Here is a 23403-nt window from a genome sequence, read left to right on the forward strand (position 1 = left end):
AACTTTTTGGAGATGTCCCTGGAGGATTTCCGCTCCATCCCCAGACATGTTAACAGACTTTTCCAGTAGCTGTACTGGCCACAAATGCCAGGGCAAATTAATCATTAAACACGCTTGCTTTTAAACCATGTATACTATTTAAAAAGGTACACTCACCAGAAGTCCCTTCTCTGCCTGGCGGGTCCAGGAGGCAGTCTTGGGTGGGTTTGGGGGGTACTGGCTCCAGGTCCAGGGTGAGAAACAGTTCATGGCTGTCGGGAAAACCGGTTTCTCCACTTGCTTGCTGTGAGCTATTTACAGCCTTATCATCATCATCTTCCTCATCCCCAAAACCTGCTTCCGTGTTGCCTCCATCTCCATTGAAGGAGTCAAACAGCACAGTTGGGGTAGTGATGGCTGAACCCCCTAAAATGGCATGCAGCTCATCATAGAAGCGGCATATTTGGGGCTCTGACCCGGAGTGGGCGTTTGCCTCTCTGGTTTTCTGGTAGGCTTGCCTTAGCTCCTTAAGTTTCACGCAGCACTGCTTCGGGTCTCTGTTATGGCCTCTGTCCTTCATGCCCTGGGAGATTTTGACAAAGGTTTTGGCATTTCGAAAACTGGAACGGAGTTCTGATAGCACGGATTCCTCTCCCCATACAGCGATCAGATCCCGTACCTCCCGTTCGGTCCATGCTGAAGCTCTTTTGCGATTCTGGGACTCCATCATGGTCACCTCTGCTGATGAGCTCTGCACTCACCTGCAGCTTGCCATGCTGGCCAAACAGGAAATGAAATTCAAAAGTTTGTGGGCCTTTTCCTGTCTACCTGGCAAGTGCATCTGAGTTGAGAGCGCTGTCCAGAGCGGTCACAATGGAGCACTCTAGGATAGCTCCCAGAGGCTAATACTGTCTAATTGCATCCACAGTATCCCAAATTCAACCCGGCAAGGCCGATTTCAGCTCTAATCCACTTGTCGGGGGTGAAGTAAAGAAATCGATTTTAAGAGCCCTTTAAGTCGAAAAAAGGGCTTCATCGTGTGGACGGTTGCAGGGTTAAGTCGCTTTAATGCTGCTAAATTCAACCTCAACTCCAAGATCTCTTTGCCCTGGTCTACACTAGGAGTCATCCTGGATAGTTATTTGAAAACATCTGCTCAAAGTGCAGTAGCGGTCAAAAAATCTAACAATGTTAGGAACCATTAGGAAAGAGAGAGATAATAAGGCAGAAACTATCATAATGCCACTATAGAAATCCATGGTACACCCAAACTTTGAATACTGCATGCAGTTCAGGTTGCCCAATCTCAAAAAAAGATATATTAGAATTGGAAAAGGTACAGAGAAGGGCAGCAAAAATGATGAGGGGGATGGAACAGCTTCCATATGAGGAGAGATTAAAAAGATAGGGACTGGTCAACTTAGAAAAGAGACAAACCAAGGGGGGATATGATGGAGATCTTTAAAATCATGAATGATGTGGAGAAAGTGAATAGGAAAATGTTATTTAGCCCTTCACATAATCCAAGAATCAAGGGTGACCCAATTAAATTACTAGGCAGCAGGTTTAAAACAAACATAAGGAAGTACTACTTCAGGTAATGCAGAGTCAACCTGTGGAACTCATTGCCCCAGGTGATGTTGTGAAGGCCAAAAGTATAATTGGGTTAAAAAAGAATTGGATAAATTCATGGAGGATAAGTCCATCAGTGGCTATTGGCCAAGATGGTCAGAGATGCAGCTTCATGCTCTGGGTGTCCCTAAACCTCTGACTGCTAGAAGCTAGGACTGGACGACAGGGGATGGATCACACTCAATAAATCTGCCTGTTCTGTTGATTAACTCTGAAGCATCTGGGACTGGCCACTGTTGGAAGACAGTATACTGGGCTACATGGTCCTTTGGTCTGACCCTGTATGGCCATTCATATGTTCTAATTCTTTATGAGGATCTTTTATTAATATCATTATACCAAAGTGTGGTATTCTTTTATACTGTACTGTCACTTCTAGATTCATTTTAAAAGGGAACGTCATCCTCTTTACAAGAAATGGAACTGCAGAGCTGCAGGGGTTGTATTTCCAGAAATTCCTTCATGTAATTTGCGTTTGATTGTTGGCAGGTTTGCAAGATTATATGAATATCTGATGCAGTCACATTTTTAATTTAAAACATATAGTCTGAATACATGTAAAATGTATATTATTTGCTTGTAAAAGGGATCTTGTGGGAGTATGTTTGGGAGACTTCTTATCTGCACATGGTCATTTTTAAAGTAGTTCAGTAAATAGTCATGCTTCTAAATACCCCCCGAGTGTGTGTGTGTAAGTATACATTGAAGGCCTTAGTACAAACCCAGTGCTCTACGCAGGCTAATTAAATTAATGCTTCCATGGAAGAACTTGCAGTTTCTGGAACTGCTCTTGTAAATCTCAGTTATAAACATAGACCTAATTTTTGTGTAGTTTCTCTCTGCCTCGTGAACATTGTTCTGGGAGTTTGAGTGTTATATGTTTGTGCCCTTATTTTTACAGCAGAATATTTTTGTTGCAGCATAACTCAAGCCTTCATTACAACTGAGCAAAACTACTGGACAGTGATGACGTATGTGAATTTCACATTCATCATAAGTTCTTGTGCAATTTTGTAGGACATCTGGGCTGTGGGTCACATTTCTAAGTGTTTCTTAATCACTTGAGTGTTTCTGCCACTTTTTGCAGAAACTTTTATTTCAGTCTCTGATAGTAATTGGGAAGCTTTTCCCTATAGTCCTGGAGTATAAAAAGTGCCTCCTGTGGTCCACGGAATTTTAGTCTGTCTCTTTCCCTCCTCCCTGCCTTGACTTACCTTTTAATGCCCGTGGACATTACAAATCCCAACATACAGGATTCCATTTCATCTCCCTTGTACATTGAGATGAGCAGTCTCCAGAGGCTCCATTAAAGGTGAAGTTGACTTCAGTCTTCCCCAGCTTTTTTAGCGATCGCTACTGAAGTAGTGCCTAGCAGCCCTGGGTGCTGTACAAACAGAGCAAAGACACACTGCTTGCCCCAGAGAGTTTACAGTCTCAGTGGATTATGGAAATTGGTTGTGACCTTCGGTTGGATTTAATTTTGGAATCCCAACTGTGTGTGGGGGGGGGTTGGGGGGAAACAAGTTAATTTTCAGTGAATCACTGAGTAAATTAACAGTCCTGCTCTGAGGACTGCAGATTCTCGAATTCAGATACTGGATCCTACCTGCTCCTGTTGAGAAGTAAATGGAAAAACTCCAGTGGGAGCAGAATCAGAACCCTTGTATTTTGAGGAGTAAGCATGCTGCTGGATTTTTAAGGTTCATTTTGTGTGCTGGCCACTGATTCTTAACCCCTCCTACTTGATACTTCACTCCTCAGAATGAACAATTGTAGAGTCAAGCCTTTATCATGTCTGCATTACAGTCTAGGAAGCCAGCATAGGTCTTTATAGTTTCAGATGGTTTCTAATACATTTCTTTCTTTACAAGCTGAGGGCAGGACTGGACGTGAAACACTCTGTTATTGTACTTTCACTCTCCGCACTTGTGTAATTTTTGACTGTTTTACAAGCCAGTAATTTAGGAGCCACAGGCTAGGAAGCTTGCCCAGAAATCTGGCATATTTAATTAGTGCTAGTAAACAAGCAGAGTTTCAAATTTAATTCTTCCTTCTTTCATTCCTATAAACCTCAAGCCATTGAAGGCCTACTTCTGACATTAGTCTCGTTGGGGCTGCTGGGGAATACCGAGGCAGGTCTTAGCCACGTCTGGGGAATGGGCCTAGTCTCTTCCAGGCAAGAAGGGAAATGGGAGGAGTTGTTTTTTTTAAATAAAATTTGAGATTGTTAAAAAAAAAAATTTTAAGTGATAATCTGCAGGTCATCAACCACAAGGGTCCTTTTTACTGTTTGTAATGCTAAATGGTTCAAGATGGGAGAATTGTCCTACAAGGCATTTATCCTCATTGAAGTACAAGGATCTGATTTGTTGCTACTCTGGTACTTGCATGGAAATGTTTTTAAAGATCAGATTACAGAGCATTTGAGTTCAGCAGCCAGTCATTGCCAGTACATTTCCTCTAGCTGTGAACCTTTAGGTTGGTGCCACAAGTGGACAAGCTAAACCGTAAAAGTATCAGTTGCTGTTTGTGTTTTTGCTCCTCAGCCACATCCTGTGGTCTGTGATACGTGTCCTGTGTGGAAAAGGCCATTCTGTGCCACTGCACTAATATTCAGGAACTATTTTAAGTCTGGATTAGTAACATCTCTTCTACCAATTTAAGCATGACAGCCACGGTATGTCTCCAGACAAGCAATATGCCGGTAAACACGCTAGAAAACCATAAAGCTCTTATTAGTTACAACTGGAAACCAGACTTTGTAACTGCAACCACATAAAACAAAGAAATGACACCAGTATTTACATTTAAAAAATACAGGGATGGACACCATCTTGTTGGCTTTCAAGACAGCTGCTTTTCTTTTTTAAAAAATGTTTGTTTAAACAGACAAAATCTCTGCTCTGTGGAACCCAAAAAACTTGTCCCTTCCACCAACAGAAAAGTTGGTCCAATAGAAGATACTACCTCACCCACCTTCTCTCTCTCATATCCTGGGACCAACAAGGCTACAACAACACTGCAAAAATCTCTTGTATTTATTCTAAAAGCAGTTCCCCACCCTCAACCCATCTTCTGCATTAAGTAAATTAACAGGTGAAGAACAAGGTTCAGTTTGTATGGAGCTTCTATTCTGCAGTAGTCCTACAGAGGAAGGAAGGTACCCTACTGCTCTAAACACTGGCTTAATCCATTGAGTTAGCCAAGATTCCTGCTCTAGTTTTCCTCTGTCCACTGTGCTATTTTAACCGCAGTCTGGTCACTTTGTAAAAGGAACAAAATTACCAGCTCTCATTCTTGAGTAGTTATGCAGGCCCTGGTAAGTGGGTGAAAGATGAAAAAGACTCTTTAAATACCTAGACCTGTCTTCAGTGTGCGGTGTGTGTGGTATGTTTACATTCAGTTGGAGTTTAAGGATGTAGGGTTCCAACTTTAACATCCTCCCAAAAGCATTTTAGGTGTAAGCTCGTTTCTTCCTAGTAAGTAATATGATTCAGTGACTTCTGTTATTGCCATTAAAAGATCTGGAAATTTTAAATCACGAGTAATCTATTCTAAACAGAAAATAAGCCAGTGTGGTTCCAACCACTGTAATTTTGTGTTTAAAAATGTTAATTTGAACTCTTGGTGAACATCTTATTCTTTTTGCAGTAACGATAGATTTTTCCTGAGCTTTTTTCCTGCTGGCGCTTACATCCATGGCCCCATGGTATTTCTGAGGGTGTTCTTTATAAACTAATAATTAGAACTCTCTGCATGTAAACATTTTATCTGAATTAAAGTGATGATCGGCGATCTCTGTTAATTGGTAACCAATTTATTAGAGCATAAGCTTTCGTGAGCTACAGCTCACTTCTTCAGAAAGCTTATGCTCTAATAAATTGGTTAGTCTCTAAGGTGCCACAAGTCCTCCTTTTCTTTTTGCGAATACAGACTAACACGGCTGTTACTCTGAAATCTGTTAATTGGTTTTAATCTAATTCCAACTCTGCTTTGCTTTTAAGTCTGGTTAGAGATGGCAGTCGTACTAGAGTTCTGTCTTTTCTAATTACTAGTTTAATTTTCATTAACTTATTTTATACCTTTGGAATATCATTAGACAAGAAACAAATGTGTCCTGTGTAATTTATGGCTGTTGAGGAAAATATTATTTAAATATTCTAGTGTGTGTTTTCTGTAGCCCTTATTACAGAAAGGGTATAACTTCACTGCAGGTCTCTAATCTGGGTGTTGCCTATCCCCCCTGCCATTCACACACCTCTCACCTGGGCTTGTTAAGCCCAGGCTAGCATACATGGCTGAGGAATAGGTTTGGGCCAGGGTTTCACTGAAGCCTGGGCTGGCAACCCACCTATTTTGCAATGAGGATGCAGGCTAATCAAGCTTGGGTGCTGGTTGTTGACCAAAGCCTTCCACAATTTCAGCTGGTATTTTGTTGTCCTCTATCTCTGTAGCATGGTAGGGCTTTCCAGTACGGATGTATCACCAAGGATAGGTAAGCCTGGGCTCCTCTGGAGTGAAGATATACCCATAGTGATGTTCATTAACTTCTGGCTAGGCTGGAGCCATTCAGTTGATTGTCCTTACCTGACAGACTAAATAGGTTTCCATTCATACATACTGAGTGAGATCTGTCAGGGAGCAAGGTGGGGCTGATGTGTTAACCGGCTCGCAAAAGGGCAGCAGTTCTGTGAATCTGCAATGCGAATCTGTTTGGCTTCTTTGATTTAAATCCTTGTTGTGTATCAAAAGTGAGACAGAAGCACTAGGCCCCGAAGGGAACTGCAGTTCAGAACACTAATTCAGCAGAGACGTGACCACAGAGAGCATGAAATGACAGTACTTCTCTCACCATATATCAAGGTCCAAGGAAGTAACAGTGCTACTGGATTTACTGCAGGGGAAGTCCTATATGGGCTTAGACCGAGACACCTTTAATAATGTCAAACATAAGAATACTTGACTTTTTCCCTTTGGGTTTATACATGCTTCCTGTCCCCTCTTTCTTCCCTCCTATGCTGTAAGCTTTTTGTGGGGCCAGAAACAGTCTTACCCAAGTTTTGCACAGCACCATGCTCACAGCGCTAAATAATGACGAGATCATAAAAACAAGAGTTTAAAAAAAAAACAACCAGAAAAAACCCGCTCCTTCTACCAGACAGTCTTGGCAGGCTCTTCTTGGGCCCCATGGAACGTGATTATGGCAAAAGAGATGAATGTTGTGTTGGATTTGCCAAGCAGGGGACTCCATCTCCCTTCAGCCTGCTTCCCACTGCGCATCCCCTTCCTCGTGGCCAGGTGAGGGGAAAGGTCCTAGACCAGGAATGGCTGGGCTCAGTTTGGAAGCCTCTGGTGTACCTTGGCTAGCCAGGAGCTGCAGAGATGGTGAAACAGCAGCCAGGTGGCAAGCAGGGATCTGGAGAGAAGCTGAATTCAGAGCGGAATCCCTAGAACTGCACTGAGAGCTGCGTGTGAAACAGGCTGTGACTGCCGAACCGTACAGCTGGGTGCAGGCCTGTGTGGGAGTTGCTGGGGAGCAGCAGTGGTTGGGCAGGGAGTCAGTGCAGAGGGGCCCCAATGAGAGATGGTAACTGAGCCTGGTAAACGCTTGAACAGAGACTGGACTGAGAAGGGCACCCCAGGCATTATCCCTGAAGAGTCTTGACTCTTTACTGGGCTACCCAAGGTACCCAGAAGAACTGCTGCTGCTCACTTTGAATTGTAACTGTCTAAGGGTATGTCTACACTATGAAATTAGGTCGATTTTATAGAAGTCGATTTTTAGAAATCGATTTTATACAGGTGATTGTGTATGTCCCCACTAAGTGCATTAAGTCAGCGGAGTGTGTCCTCAATACCGTGGCTAGCACTGACTTACGGAGCGGTGCACTGTGGGTAGCTTTCCCGCAGTCTCCACTGCGCATTGGATTCTGGGTTAAGCTCCCAATGCCTGATGGGGCAAAAACATTGTCGAGGGTGGTTTTGGGTACATGTCGTCAGTTGCTCCTCCCTCCCTCTCTCCTTCCCTCCATGAAAGTAACAGCAGACAATCATTTCGCGCCTTTTTTCCTGGGTTACTCATGCAGATGCCATATGATGGCAGGCATGGAGCCCGCTCAGCTCACCGCTGCTGTTGTGAGTATTGTAAACACCTTGCGCATTATCCTGGAGTATGTGCAGAACCGGGCTAAGAGACGCCAGCACGAGGACGATTGTGATGAGGACATGAACACAGACGTTCCTGAAAGCACGGGCTGTGGCAATTGGGACGTCATGGCGGCAGTGGGGCTGGTTGATACAATGGAATGCCGATTCTGGGCTCGGCAAACAAGCACAGACTGGTGGGACCGCATAGTGTTGCTGGTATGGGATGATTCACCGTCGCTGTGAAACTTTTGTAGGCGTAAGGCCACTTTCCTTGAACTTTGTGAGTTGCTTTCCCCCACCCTGAAGCTCAGGAATACCAAGATGAGAGCTGCCCTGACAATTGAGAAGCAAGTGGTGATAGCCTTGGGAAGCTTGCAACGCCTGACTACTACCAGTCAGTTGGGAATCAGTTTGGAGTGGGCAAGTCTACTGTGGGGACTGCTGTGATCCAAGTAGCTAATGCAGTCACTGACGTTCTGCTATCAAGGGTAGTGACTGGGAAATGTGGAGGTCATATTGGATGGCTTTGCTGCAATTGGGTTCCCTAACTGTGGTAGAGTGATAGACGGAACACACATCCCTATCTTGGCACTGGACCACCTTGCCAACCAGTATATAAACCGCAAGGGATACTTCTCAATGGTGCTGCAAGCACTGGTGGATCACAAGGGACGTTTCACCGACATCAACATGGGATGGTCAGGAAAGGTGCATGACGTTTGCATCTTTAGGAACTTAGGGCTGTTCGAGAAGTTGCAAGAAGGGACTTCCTTCGCAGACCAGAAAATTACCGTTGGGGATGTTGAAATGCCAATATTTATCCTTCGGGACCCAGCCTACCCCTTGCTCCCATGGCTCATGAAGCCATACACAGGCAGCCTGGACAGTAGTAAGGAGCAGTTCAACTATAGGCTGAGCAAGTGCAGAATGGTGGTAGAATGTGCCTTTGGATGTTTAAAAGCTCGCTGGAGATGTTTGCTGACTAGGTTAGACTTCAGCTAAACCAATATTCCCATTGTTATTGCTGCTTGCTGTGTGCTCTATAATATCTGTGAGAGTAAGGGGGAGACGTTTATGGCAGGGTGGGAGGTTGAGGCAAATCGTCTGGTGGCCAATTTTGAGCAGCCAGACACCAGGGCGATTAGAAGAGCACAGCTAGGCGCGCTGCGCATAAAAGAGGCTTTGAAAACCAGTTTCATGACTGGCCAGGCTACAGTGTGACAGCTGTGTGTGTTTCTCCTTGCTGCAAACCCGCCCCCTTTGTTGATTTTAATTCCCTGTAAGCCAACCACCCTCCCCCCTTCGATCACAGCTGGCAAAGGAAATAAAGTAACTATTGTTTTGAAACCATGCATTCTTCCTTTTATTAATTAAAAAAAAAAGTGAGATAACTGACAAGGTAGCCTGGGTGCGGTGGGGTGCAGGAAGAGGGAAGGACAAGGCCACATGGCTTATTGTAGCCACTCTACAAATCAAAACTGTTTGAATGACAGCCTTCTGTTGCTTGGGCCATCCTCTGGAGTGGAGTGGCTGGGTGCCTGGAGCCTCCCCCATCATCTGGGTGAGGAGGATATGGAACTTGGGGAGGAGGGCAGGCAGTTATACAATGGATGCAGCAGGGGTCTATGCTCTTGTTGGCTTTCCTGCAGCTCCAACAGGTGCTTCATCATGTCTCTTGGCTCCCCCATTAGCCTCAGCATCGCCTTCTGCCTCTGCTCTTCATGCTTGCTTAATGCTTTCTGCCACTGAATGCCTCCATGCATTAAGCTGTGCCCTATCAATGCTGGAGGACTGGGATAGGGGTAGCTCAGTGGTTTGAGCATTGACCTACTAAACCCAGGAGGTTGTGAGTTCAATCCTTGAGGGGGCCATTTAGGGATCTGGGGCAAAAATTGGGGATTGGTCCTGCTTTGATAAGGGGGTTGGACTAGATGATCTCCTGAGATCCCTTCCAAACTTGATATTCTATGATTCTATGACTGCATGAGCTCAGAAAACATGTCATCACGAGTGTGTTTTTTTCTCCTTCTAATCTGCAATCACCTCAGGGACGGAGATGATTGGGGGAGCATAGAAATATTTTGCACCTGGGGGGAGATAAAAAGGGAGAGTATAATTTAAGATGATACACTTCTGAGAACAAAAGGGAGACTCTTTCACAGTGAATCAAGCAATTCACAGCAGACAGCACATGTGCTTTTGGTACACGGTCACATTTTGCCTTTTATATTGAGCACCTGCCAGTATGGTGACACATCACACACGGCTGGGCAACAGAATTCGGTTTCCAGACAGCCATGGTAAGCCTTTTGGTATGTGGGGTTGGCTTCTTCCGCCTTCATAAAATGTGGGAATGGTTTCAAACTGTGGCGCCATCCTTTCCCAGAGCAAGCAATGCCGGCTGGGTTTAAAAGGAGGGGCTGCAGTTTTCGGGTGGATGTGCAGCACGCAGCTCCCCCCACCCCACCGCATGGCTATTCTCTGGGATGATCTCTTTTAGCCAAGCACAAAGAACCCAGCATGAATGAGGTCCTTTTACTGTTCCCTTACAAAAATTCCCCCATTTCAACCAGGTGACCATGAATGATGTCACTCTCCTGAGGCTAACACAGAAAGATAAAGACCGAATGTTGCTCGAATGCCACCAAAACCCAGGACCATTCGCTGCCATGCTTTGTGCTGCAGTGATTTCAGACTACTTGCTACTGGCTTAGCTTGGTAAAGTGTCCTACCATGGAGGACAAAATAAGTCAGCCCTCCCCAGAAACCTTCTGCAAAGGCTTTCAGAGTACCTCCAGGAGAGCTTCATGGAGATGTCCATGGAGGATTCCCACTCCATCCCCAGACACGTTAACAGACTTTTCCAGTAGCTGTACTGGCCGCAAATGCATCCCGATTCTTCAGGGCAAATCAAACGTTAAACGCTATTGCGTTTAAACTCTGTACTGTAGTTACAAATGTCCACTCACCAGAGGTGCCTTCTCCAGCTTCAGGGTTGGGGATCCCGCCTTGGGAGGGTATTGGCTCCAGGGTGATGAGAAGGTCCTGGCTGCCGGGGAGAACGGATTCACCGCTTGCCTGCTGCACGTTCTCCTCCTCTTCCTCATCCACAAAATCCTCCTCCCTGTTGCGTGAGACTCCCCACTTGCAGGTGTTCATGGACAGTGGTGGGGTAGTGGTAGGGTCCCCCCCAGAATGCCATGCAGCTGATCATAGAAGCGGCATGTCTGTGGCTCTGACCTGGAGTGACCATTTGCCTCCTTTGTCTTTTGGTAGGCTTGCCTGAGCTCCTTAACTTTCATGCGACACCGCTGTGTGTCCCTGTGTGTCCCTTGTAGCCTCTCTCCACCATGCCCTGTGCGATTTTTGGCATATATATTAACATTTCTTCTTTTTGATCGGAGTTTGGCCTGCACAGATTCTTCTCCCCATACAGCAATCAGATCCAGTGTCGCCCTTTCTGTCCATGCTGGAGTTCGTTTGCGATTCTGGGGCGACTGCATGGTCACCTGTGCTGCTGAGCTTGCCACGCTGACCAAACAGGAAATGAAATTCAAAATTTCCCAGGGCTTTTACTGTGTACCTGGCGAGTGCGTCGGAGTTCAAAGCGCTGTCCAGAGCAGTCATATTGGAGCACTCTGGGATAGCTCCCGGAGGCCAATACCATCGAAATTGCGTCTGCACTATCCCAAATTTGACTCATCCTTTAGGTTGATGGAACAGGGTTGGTTGTGTAGTTGCATTCATTTTAAAATCGACCTAACGTGGCTAAATTCGACCTAGCGCCATAGTGTAGACCAGGGCTAAGCCTCTGAACCTAGGGTATTTGCAACCTTTTCCTTTCCTGCCAGCCCTAGTAAAATACCCCTTCCATTAGCCATGTGTGTCTGAGTGGTTATTGGGACCTACCGGGGTTAGTGCCTACCAGGCCCAGCTGCTGAAGCAACTTCAGTGCCTGCCTGAGTCGTGGTACACCTGGCATCCTGCAGGTTTGGTGCCCTCTGGCTCTGAGCAGCCACAGTAGTTATGAAATTACACCAGTGTGTTTGTGCATTGTAAAAGCAGCATGTGAAGAGGAACCGTATTTGCTGGTGTTTTATGAACATGCCACTTTGAGCTTCTTTTAAAAGACGTTCTTTTAAGACTACACAAGTTCAGTCTTGAAAAACCCATGCTTTCCTAATGAGGATTTCAGCTCTGTACCACTCGCTGCCCCTCTGCCCATGTGTGGGGCTGTGCACAACGGGGCAGGTGGTGGAGGGGTTTTCAAATCTTTCTTTAATGAATTGATTGGGCAGAAGGGGATGGCTTTCATTGGCTGTCCATTAGGTTGCCACTTTATGGGAACCATAGAGCACAGTGAAAGCTAGTGATGTTATCCTGCTGCTGGCACCACTCATTTTCACCTTGTCTTTTCTGCCCCCGGTTAAGTTTTTAGTTGCATTGTGACTATTTTAGTTGCAGTTTGGGGTGCTTGTTTTAGTGACCGTGTGGAGCCCAGCAACTGCTTTAAATCTGCAGATTTTACAGACCAGAGATTTCCTTTGAGCCAACCACTAGTAAAATCCACCTCATCTCGGACATGACATTGGTGAAGGGGACTTGAAAGAAAGCTTCACCGAGAGCACACCTGGAGGACTCTGTGCAGTTTCTGGAGTCAGGTCCACATTACAGCGACCTACAGCTTTGACCCAGTTTTTAGTTTCACTATTTCCCATGCATTCATTGTACTTATTTGATTTAAGAAAATGTATTGGATGTCTACTGCTTGGCCCTTTGCGAACTGGTGTAGAAGGGAGCAACTTCTCTTTGAAAACTCGTGGCGAACGGGGGAAGTCCCGGATGACTGGAAAAAGGCTAATGTAGTGCCAATCTTTAAAAAAGGGAAGAAGGAGGATCCTGGGAACTACAGGCCAGTCAGCCTCACTTCAGTCCCCGGAAAAATCGTGGAGCAGGTCCTCAAAGAATCAATCCTGAAGCACTTACATGAGAGGAAAGTGATCAGGAACAGTCAGCATGGATTCACCAAGGGAAGGTCATGCCTGACTAATCTAATCGCCTTCTATGATGAGATTACTGGTTCTGTGGATGAAGGGAAAGCAGTGGATGTATTGTTTCTTGACTTTAGCAAAGCTTTTGACACTGTCTCCCACAGTATTCTTGTCAGCAAGTTAAAGAAGTATGGGCTGGATGAATGCACTATAAGGTGGGTAGAAAGTTGGCTAGATTGTCGGGCTCAATGGGTAGTGATCAATGGCTCCATGTCTAGTTGGCAGCCAGTGTCAAATGGAGTGCCCCAGGGGTCGGTCCTGGGGCCGGTTTTGTTCAATATCTTCATAAATGATCTGGAGGATGGTGTGGATTGCACTCTCAGCAAATTTGCGGATGATACTAAACTGGGAGGAGTGGTAGATACGCTGGAGGGCAGGGATAGGATACAGAGGGCCCTAGACAAATTGGAGGATTGAGCCAAAAGAAATCTGATGAGGTTCAATAAGGATAAGTGCAGGGTCCTTAGGATTCACTTAGGACGGAAGAACCCAATGCACAGCTACAGACTAGGGACCGAATGGCTCGGCAGCAGTTCTGCGGAAAAGGACCTAGGGGTGACAGTGGATGAGAATCTGGATATGAGTCAGCAGTGTGCCCTTGTTGCCAAGAAGGCCAATGGCATTTTGGGATGTATAAGTGGGGGCATACCGAGCAGATTGAGGGACGTGATCGTCCCCCTCTATTCGACATTGGTGAGGCCTCATCTGGAGTACTGTGTCCAGTTTTGGGCCCCACACTACAAGAAGGATGTGGATAAATTGGAAAGAGTCCAGAGAAGGGCAACAAAAATGATTAGGGGTCTGGAACACATAACTTATGAGGAGAGGCTGAGGGAACTGGGATTGTTTAGTCTGCAGAAGAGAAGAATGAGGGGGGATTTGATAGCTGCTTTCAACTACCTGAGAGGTGGTTCCAGAGAGGATGGTTCTAGGCTATTCTCAGTGGTAGAAGAGGACAGGACAAGGAGTAATGGTCTCAAGTTGCAGTGGGGGAGGTTTAGGTTGGATATTAGGAACAACTTTTTCACTAGGAGGGTGGTGAAACACTGGAATGCGTTACCTAGGGAGGTGGTAGAATCTCCTTCCTTAGACGTTTTTAAGGTCAGGCTTGACAAAGCCCTGGCTGGGATGATTTAATTGGGGATTGGTCCTGCTTTTGAGCAGGGGGTTGGACTAGGTGACCTCCTGAGGTCCCTTCCAACCCTGATATTCTATGATTAACTGGAGCTGCTCTTCAGTAGCATCCCTACAGTCCTTTGACTTCTGATGTTTGCGTAAAGCTTGTTCCCCTTCTGGGTTGCCATCTTTTCAGTCCTGCCGATTTCATGGAATAATTCTTTACCCAGGTGACTTTCCACTTGAGCATGTGTGTTGGGAGGGATAAAAAGAGCTAAAGGTTGTAAGTCTTTAAGTTGCAGACCTTCAGTTGTTACTCCTTCCTTAGTAAAACAGAAAATCTTCCAAAGCTCGATTATCTTCCTTAAATCATTTTCTAGCCCAATATAAGAAAAATGAACTTGGAGACTGGATCTGATCCAAACTGACTAAATCAAGTTCAGTTCTAGTTAGAATTGAATCACTTTTAATATGCAATAAATGGCTATGCTGTTGGCCCGATTATAGGTGTAGTTTCAGATGTTATATGGAATGTATATGCTTACCATTTTGGGCAGTGCTTTAAATGTTCACAGCACTTGGCAAACATTAGAAAGAACTTTTCCTGTTGTGTATGGAACAAATAACTGCCAGAGTTCCAGTTTAAAATCTGTGAATGCCGTCTCTCCCTCTCCCATTCCCTCCACCTTTTTACTGTGCTACTTCTCTCATCATTCACCCATTCCCTCTTCCCCCTCATTCATACGAACCCCCTCATTGCTTAGTGCCTCCTTTCTGGCACATGCTCCCTCCCTTTCGCTTTCACAGTTTCAAATCAGAGTAAGCTACTGCAGAACAACATGTCTACCCTAGGGCAGTAGTTCTCAAACTTTTGTACTGGTGACCCCTTCCACATAGCAAGCCTCTGAGTGTGACCCCCTCCCCTTATAAATTAAAACCACTTTTTTATATTTTTAACACCATTATCAATGCTGGATGAAAAGCGGGGTTTGGGGTGGAGGCTGACAGCTCATGACCCCCCCCCAGGTAATAATCCCACGTCCCCCTGAGGGGTCCTGACCCCCAGTTTGAGAACTCCTGCCCTAGGGGATTGCATCAGTGCAGCTACAGTGGTGCAAAATTAACCCAGTGCAGGCAAGTCTTTCCACTCCCTATCCCACGTCATCTCTCCATCCTTTTTCTTTGCATGTGTGTGTAAGAAGGAGAAAGATCAGAGAGAGGGAGGGGAGGATGGGATAAGGGGAACTCGGTGCCCCCTTTTCCCCATCACTGCTCCCAGTGAGTGCCCCCAGGAGGAGAATCCAGGCCTCTGCTGCTCTGGATCCCCAGGGCTGTGTTAAGCTCCTAGAGCTTCCGCACATTGCAGCACTGGTTTCTCCCTGGCTCGTTTCCAGGGCACTGACTCTGTGGAAATGGGGTTCTTCAGCCAATGTGTCCTAAGCCCCCAAGGTCAGCACTGCCCGAGGTACCCCAGTCACTTAAACACTCTGCCAGAACTGCACCCAAAGGTTGGAGTTTACAGTGCAAGGCTCTTTGGACATGTATATTTTGCACATCCTAACACCTTTATGCTCTGTTATACTTATCCAGCTTCTGTGACCTTGCTCTCTCCTGGCCTGAGCTTCCTTTTCCTGTCTGGCCCCTGTTCCTGTGTTTCTCTTAATTTTTAAACCTCTCCTGACCCTTTTTGTTCTTCTCTTGATAAATTTCCACTGATCCTACCTTACTGCCTCCCTTCAGAGGAGACACCTAAAGTGTTTTTTCCCCTAAGGATGCAGCTGCCTTTTTGCAGGTTTCAGAGTAGCAGCCGTGTTAGTCTGTATCCACAGAAAGAACAGGAGGACTTGTGGCACCTTAGAGATGAACCAATTTATTTGAGCATAAGCTTTCATGAGCTGCCATGACATATCTGATGAAGTGAGCTGTAGCTCACGAAAGCTTATGCTCAAATAAATTTGTTAGTCTCTAAGGTGCCACAAGTCCTCCTTTTTTTTCCGCTTTTTTGCATAACCCTTTGAGGTTTAAGTACTGTCGTCAGCCTTAAGTATTTGCTTTGTATCTGTCTGGGGTTATCTGCTACAGGCCCTATCCGCAATATTGGATCCACATACATACAGGCACTCGTAATACAGCAGTCTTTCATAACACAACGTCACAGTATCAATCGGAATTAATAAATTGTACAGATCCATCACCCACCCACCTCCATTCAGCCACTTGCCCTGGGGATGGCCAGGAGGAACTGCAGACCCAAGTGGAGGAACGTGCGGTCTGCAGCAGCAAACGTTTAGCTGGGTAGAGAGCATGGGCACTCGACGACAAAACCAGCCGGGAAGCAATGGCACTTAGTGTCCCTGGGAATTGGGGCAATAGATAGTCTTGCTATTTCTATTTTACAGATGGAGGAACTGAGGCAGAGTAAGTGATTTGTACAAGATCAGACAGTGAGTTAGCAGCAGTTCCCTGTCTAAAACGTAGATGCAGGATATGCTGGATGAAATTCTCTGGCCCATGTTATGCAGAAGGTCAGACTTGATCATCATATATCACTTTGGCCTAAAACTCTATTAATCCTGTGCTCTGACCATTAGCCTATACAGCTGTATACCCTGGGTAGAAATGTTTCAGTCATTAGCATTCTGTCTCAAGGGTAATCAGCGGTAAGAAGTGCTCTGTTGAGAGGCATTGTTTATCAAACAGTTTCCTGGTTGTAACGACCCGTGTTGTATGGCATTCTTAATCATGAGTATTGTTTCAGTTTAAAGAAATCTAGAGCTATGGCTTTATCCTTTGTTTTATCACTTGCATCATATCGAGGAGTTGAGAAAGAGAGATTCTGAATCACAGTATCCTGAGACCTTTATTTCTGACCCATTTGCATCCCAAACCATTATGGTGAATAAAGCCACCTTCCTATTGCAGGTGCTGTACCAATGCACTGCCTCTTTGGCAGCAATAGCGTATTAAATAGCTCGGTACAAAAAATTTTATTCCTCATGTGTCATTTTTTAAGATCTCTCCCATCAGCTGGTGGTAATGTGCTACTGGAATTAATCTGTGAATATGGCATATCCACCCTTTATAACTGTCCTAAGAAACCAAGTTGCATCTTTCCTCTGTCAGGTTTCAGAGTAACAGCCGTGTTAGTCTGTATTCGCAAAAAGAAAAGGAGGGCTTGTGGCACCTTAGAGACTAACCAATTTATTAGAGCATAAGCTTTCGTGAGCTACAGCTCACTTCCTCAGATGCATATCGTGGAAACTGCAGCAGGCTTTATATATACACAGAGAATATGAAACAATACCTATTCCCACCCCACTGTCCTGCTGGTAATAGCTTATCTAAAGTGATTTCCGGGCTATCACCAGCAGGAGAGTGAATTTGTGTGGGGGGGTGGAGGGTGAGAAAACCTGGATTTGTGCTGGAAATCACTTTAGATAAGCTATTACCAGCAGGACAGTGGGGTGGGAATAGGTATTGTTTCATATTCTCTGTGTATATATAAAGCCTGCTGCAGTTTCCACGATATGCATCTGAGGAAGTGAGCTGTAGCTCACGAAAGCTTATGCTCTAATAAATTGGTTAGTCTCTAAGGTGCCACAAGTCCTCCTTTTCTTTTTCCTCTGTCAGTAGCTAATGTTCTAGCGTGGTTTGGGGGAGTCCGGAGCTGCTGCAGGGGCCATGCTTTGGATGAGATATAAAATAGGTCCCAGTCACACATGCTCACGGCACATTTTGTAAACTAGCAGTATTAGCCCGTGTCCTTGTTAAATTCCAGTTTGGGTAATCCCATCTCTGCCAATTTACATTCCTCCCACAGTTTCCTTTGGATGGAGTATTCACTGCTAGTTGTAAACCAGTCTCCCAAACTTGTCACGAAAGCTTACCAGCCCAGGCACAAAATCTACTACTGCTATTTTACTCCCCCATCCAAAACCCTGTCTGATCTGGGTGGGTGGGTGCATAGAATTTTGCAAGGCTGTCCTTAAACTATGCCGCTGTGCACAGTAAACAGCTACTGCATTTCAGCCCAGAGGTGACAGCATTTCGCTGGTGGGCAAAGTGCTCCTTAGTTACAAGTAGGTACATTCATTTTGTTACGTGCTTTGGGATCTCTTTGGATTAAAGGCACTGTATCAAGTTGAGGTTATAAAGTGGCTGTGATTTTGAAGAGCTGAAGTAACAGTGGGTTTTTTCCCACTGGTAATATTTACAGCCAAGAGCTGTACTGTAAATGAGCCATACATTTTATATGGACTTTTCTTCTTTAAAAAAAGGAATGCCTGAGATATTTAAAGGTTGGCTAGCAGCTTTTGCTGTAAGATTTCTGTTAGCACTGAGCTGTACACTGCTTTCGCATCCACAGCTTTACGTGAGAATGGCATCTCTGTGTTAACAGTTGAGGAACAGTGATGTACATTTGGAACAGGTGCTGACCCTGTGAGAGTGTAAGAACATAGCACGTAGTGCAGGAGATATGAAAGATCTGTTACAGTGTGTGGGTTATACAGAATAAAAGTGCTGTATATCCTTGAGTTAAGAAGATTGAGTGAGGAGTGTGATGCATACTTAGAGCATTTCATGGTGTTTTTTAAAGGGGAACAATGCACCCTAACCACCCATGACTACAGGATGCCTGTAGATCACATGTCAATGAGTTCAAAGGTCAGAGGCCAGATTAATCCTTGCAGGTGTGAGTGCCTTTTCCTTAGGACAGGGCTCAGATTAGCGTTAGAATATGGACAGTTTCAAGTCCTTGGGCTTCATCAAGAGTATGTCTGCTCTCAATCCACAGCTGTGCGAAGTTATGGGGAGATGCCACAGGATTCCTTGTGCTCAGCTGGTTTATTTGTGAGGTGGTGGGGTTAGTGTGGCAGTATCTTACGCTTAGCAGAGAGACTTTTTGGCTTTAAACGTTCCCTGTGCTCCCTGTAGATTTATGGTTTTGACCCCAGACTGGCATTACCTCACTGTCAGTGGGAGTGCGAGGCTGGTTTGAACCTTAAGCTCTTAGTGGTCATCTCTCTTAATTAGTTTACAGTTCAAACGAGTGTCCATTTTTTTCTTCAAACAAGAGGAGTCTCCACTATCAGTGGCTGATTTCCCTGATGGAGGAAATCCTGAGCGAGAGCAGTTATCAGGCAGAAAAAGCTTGGAGCTCCATTTTCAAAGCGGTGGGAGGGGAGATGTCTGCATGAGGGCTGTCAGTGCTGCTGCCCGGTTCTGAGCGGTGTGTGAGGGGCTGCATGCTCAGACTTGTCTGGCTGCTCGTGGGGGTTTTAGTGCAGACACATCCAAACACAGGATTTCATAGAGCCGCCTGCCACGGAGTGCTAATTTGACAAATGAAATAACTTTTTTCATGCAGTGCAAGCCTCTTCTTTTTATCCCCCATCTTCCCCTGACTTCTCGTTGCTTCACCAATGTAGATTTCCCTCCAGTGAGCCCCTCAGACCTCCTCATTAGGGCTTGATTTTTCAAACACTTACTGCCATGAAAGGCGCTTGCTACTGTGAGCAGCCCCCTTGACGTCCGTGGAAATACGCATGGTAGTAAGTACTATAGACTGATCCTGCACCATTGCATTCAGTGCGAGTTTTGCCATTTCAGTGAGGCTGGATCAAACCCTAAGTTCAGTAGCATTTGCTGGACAAAAGTGTTGCTTGGTAGCTTGATGTGCTTCATAGGAAGGTTTCCTATGTGACACAAAAGAATTCAAACAGTGGAGGTTATAATCACTGCCCATATAATGCTCCACCCAGAGAAATGTCTGGCAAGTTTTTTAACAAACAAACCTGCATTAATTATTTAAGCTTACCCAACTGCAACCAGCTCCTCCTAGCAAATACTGTGTGACTTTGATGCTATAATTAAAGGCCTACTGCCTTATCTGTTCAGGCTGATAAACCTGGCATGTATCAGTATTCAAGACACAGGTTATTCAGTATTTTTCTCTCGCTATCAGCTGGTCCTTGTGGCTGTGACCTGTTTTTCATACTATTGTAAAGACGGTAGCAGGATGCCATCCTTCTTTTGATCTTCGTTACCACATGCTCGTTTGAATGGGTGATGGAGTTTGCTGCCCTGGTAGTCGATTAGATTACTTCCCTATTTTTGCTTTCACCTGAAGATAAGACTAATACATTAAACCAAATTTTTTCCTTAGTGGCCTGTTACGATAGGGTAGTGTTATCAGTTTCGTCTAGCGTGGCTGTCCTCACCAGAGGCTTACAGTGTTTAGACCAGAGCTTCATCCACTTGACATCTGAAGCTGTGATTATAATGTAATCGGTGGCTCTGTTCTGTTGCAAATCACTTAGGTGATCTCTGAAGCACAGGAATCCTCCTCAAGAGATATCTTTGCTTTAGCCAGCCTATTATTCCCTTCTTGTCCACTTGTGCCAAACTGTACGCTAGCCTGGATACTTACCATCGGTTTGTCTTGTTGATGGAGCAGATATTATTTGATGGCGTTGTGAGCAGGATAGCCTCTTGCTTCTGGCTGTACAGTGTGCAGGGCTGTAATTTTGTAATAATGATACCTGGACTTAAATATATTTGTTTCAAAATGTTGCAGAAAGACCAGCTTGTAAATGCTCACAATGCCACAGGGAGGTAAGTACTATTGTCTCTATCTTGCCGGTGGGGAAATGGACACACAGAGGTTGTGACTGACTCTGGACCACACATGAAGTTAGTGTCAAGCCAGTATTAACTGAGGAGTTCCTGGTTTCCGCTCTTCTGTTTGAGCCATGTAATAGGGTTGGCTGCCTCCTGAGCTCCCCCTGGTGGCCAGAGATCACTGTGCAGCACCCTGCCTCTGTTTCCTTCTCTTTGGGTTAAAGCCACCCGGGCCTGGAGCTGGTTTAATAACACAAACAGTTCAAAAATCCTCAGGGTCCCAAATTTAAAGTCCATCCCCACAACCCAAAAGCTCAAACTTAGCTCTGACATCTTCTAGCCGGAGCTCATCTTCCCAGTCTGTTCTCACAGCCCGTCCTCCCAGCTCTTCCTAGCTGCAACTCAACCTTCTGGCTCTGGCCTCAAGGCCCAAACCCAGTCTGGGTTCCCCCAGGAGCTTCCTGCTCACTGGGCTCTGGCCTCCAAACTCCCCTGATATCAATGTGTTCCCTGCAGGAGCCTTTCTCTGTGCAGTTTCCTGAGCTTCCCTCCTTTTCTTTGCAGCTTCCTGCTGCTCTTTGTAGGACAATCACCTGATCTCTCCCAGGTGTGGCTCCATAGTAATCAGGGTTGGCTGGCCACAGGCCTTCCAGCCCTTAGGGCAAGCCACCCTGGTCGTATTCACCTTTGCACTTAAGGGTGATTGCCAGGTCATGTGCATTCAGGAAGGGGAAACCCAGCATGGTGTAGGGAAATTGGGCTTTTTGAATTAAACCCTAAAGCTAGGAATTGCCTTGCGGCGTTTTCCTTGCTTTTCCCACAGCTTTGTTTTCTGTCTTTCTGTTGCTCAGCTGTCTTTTCCCTCTTCCTTTCTCACAGGTCTGTTGCCTCCTCCCATTATTTCTATTGTTTTTTCCCCCTCTCTTCTGCTTGCTCCCTTTCCTTTCTCTGTGTCACCTTTATATTTTCTCGGGGAGTGGAGGGCGGGGGGAGAGAAATGGTCCTGGCCTTTTGCAAACCTCTTTTTGTGAGAGAGACTATCAGAATTCTCCATCCTACATAGAAAGGAGGAAACCGTTCCCAGGATGCTGTGCAGGAGGACCTCGAAACTCTAAAACTAGTGGGATTCCCTATCTTCTTTGCATATAGAATATTGCTATAAGGGCTTCCTTTCATAGCCACATCCGGCCCATTGATAACATCAGTCCTGGAGCATTACTAGGTGAGCTCATGTTTTTGTTAGTGAAGTAATCCCCTCCAAGTTTATATACCAGTTTTTAGTGTAGCACACTTTACATTACACTTTACATTAGCTTGAGCTGAATGACGCACTTGAGAAATGCTCCTAAATTAAAGTAGAATTGTCCTGCTTATATGCCTTGATAATCCAATCCAATAAATAAGAGACATACACAGAAAAACATTTTCAACAGAACACTCTGGTGTTCACTGTGGTCAGGTATAAAGAAATGTTCCCTGCATACTAGTATTGTGGGTTTCTGTCACGCTCTATACAGAGAACTCCTCTTTCCACGTCATCCCAAGACAACTGGCCCAGAGTTGTAAGTGATCCTTTTCCTGGCCTAACTAACTAATAAAAGTAATGACAGGTTTCAGAGGAACAGCCGTGTTAGTCTGTATTCGCAAAAAGAAAAGGAGTACTTGTGGCACCTTAGAGACTAACCAATTTATTTGAGCATGAGCTTTCGTGAGCTACAGCTCACTTCATCAGATGTTTACCGTGGAAACTGCAGTTTCCACGGTAAACATCTGATGAAGTGAGCTGTAGCTCACGAAAGCTCATGCTCAAATAAATTGGTTAGTCTCTAAGGTGCCACAAGTACTCCTTTTCTTTTTAATAAAAGTAAAAAGGCAAGTGCTCTTGATCCTGGTGAAAGCAGAACAAAGGTGTGTGTGTGTGTGTGCGGGTGGGGGAGTACACACTGGTAGGATGTGTTGGGTCAAGCTTCATAATTGAATTCAGACATCAAAGGGGAAAGAGCTAAAAACGAAGTCCGGTTCAGGTGCAGGTGGGAGTTTCTCTCCTTACTAACCCTTCTTGGTTGATGAGTCTCGTTAAAAATATCTCCCACAACTTGATAGTGTTTTATTATTATTGACTAACCTAGCACAGTCCCTATGTTCTGCTCTGGCAATAGGAAAGGTGATCAGACATCCCTCTCCTTGTGCCAGAATGTTTTTGAATGAGACGAGTTTAGTATGGAGAGAAAAGCAAAATCAATGTGAAATGCCAGAGTCCTCCGTGTATGCTGTAATACAGGGCTTCACACCGTCTTTAAAGGGAAAGAGGATGCGCAGGGGGAAGGAATAAATGGGCCTCACTGCTCTAGAGAATGTGAACTGTCCTTTGTTCTTAACACAGATTCAAATCAATTGAGAATACTGAGAGTTGCCAGAAATACTACTGCTGCGACCAGTTATAGGTAGGACCTCTGCATTCACAGCTGGTCAGCGAGGGCCGGTGATGAGAGAGTATTTGAATGGCCTTTTCTGGGTGACTCCATCACATAACCACGTGCTCTGTCCTGGAGCTGTAACCTAGTATGGTGTTCCAGTGGGAAAGGTGTGCCGCCCCCTTCTCTCAAAGGCCCCACCCAACGTGGTGTTGGAAGAAATACAACTGTTGCCTCCTTGAAGTGACTCGTGTTCGTTAGAGGAGTAGGACATTAAAAGGTGCTGGAGTTGCAATGCCCACAGGTTAGTCTTTAAATGACTGTACCCTGACATTACCCGCTGTAACTTGCAGCAGGCTGGGCCCATTACCTTGGCTTTCTCCCCAGCAATGTACAATCTCAGCTTACAAAGGAAATGTAGCAGGAATAATGACTTTTGGGGG

General features: G+C 45.3%; 1 protein-coding gene across 3 annotated transcripts in view; it reads left to right on the plus strand.

Annotated features, from left to right (window-relative positions):
• Positions 1-23403, plus strand: part of LOC140916364 (translation initiation factor eIF2B subunit gamma-like) — a 239007-nt gene that overhangs the window by 56310 nt on the left and 159294 nt on the right. The gene's annotated exons all lie outside the window — the stretch shown is intronic.

The sequence above is a fragment of the Lepidochelys kempii genome, chromosome 8, assembly GCF_965140265.1.
Source record: "Lepidochelys kempii isolate rLepKem1 chromosome 8, rLepKem1.hap2, whole genome shotgun sequence".
Taxonomy (NCBI): domain Eukaryota; kingdom Metazoa; phylum Chordata; order Testudines; family Cheloniidae; genus Lepidochelys; species Lepidochelys kempii.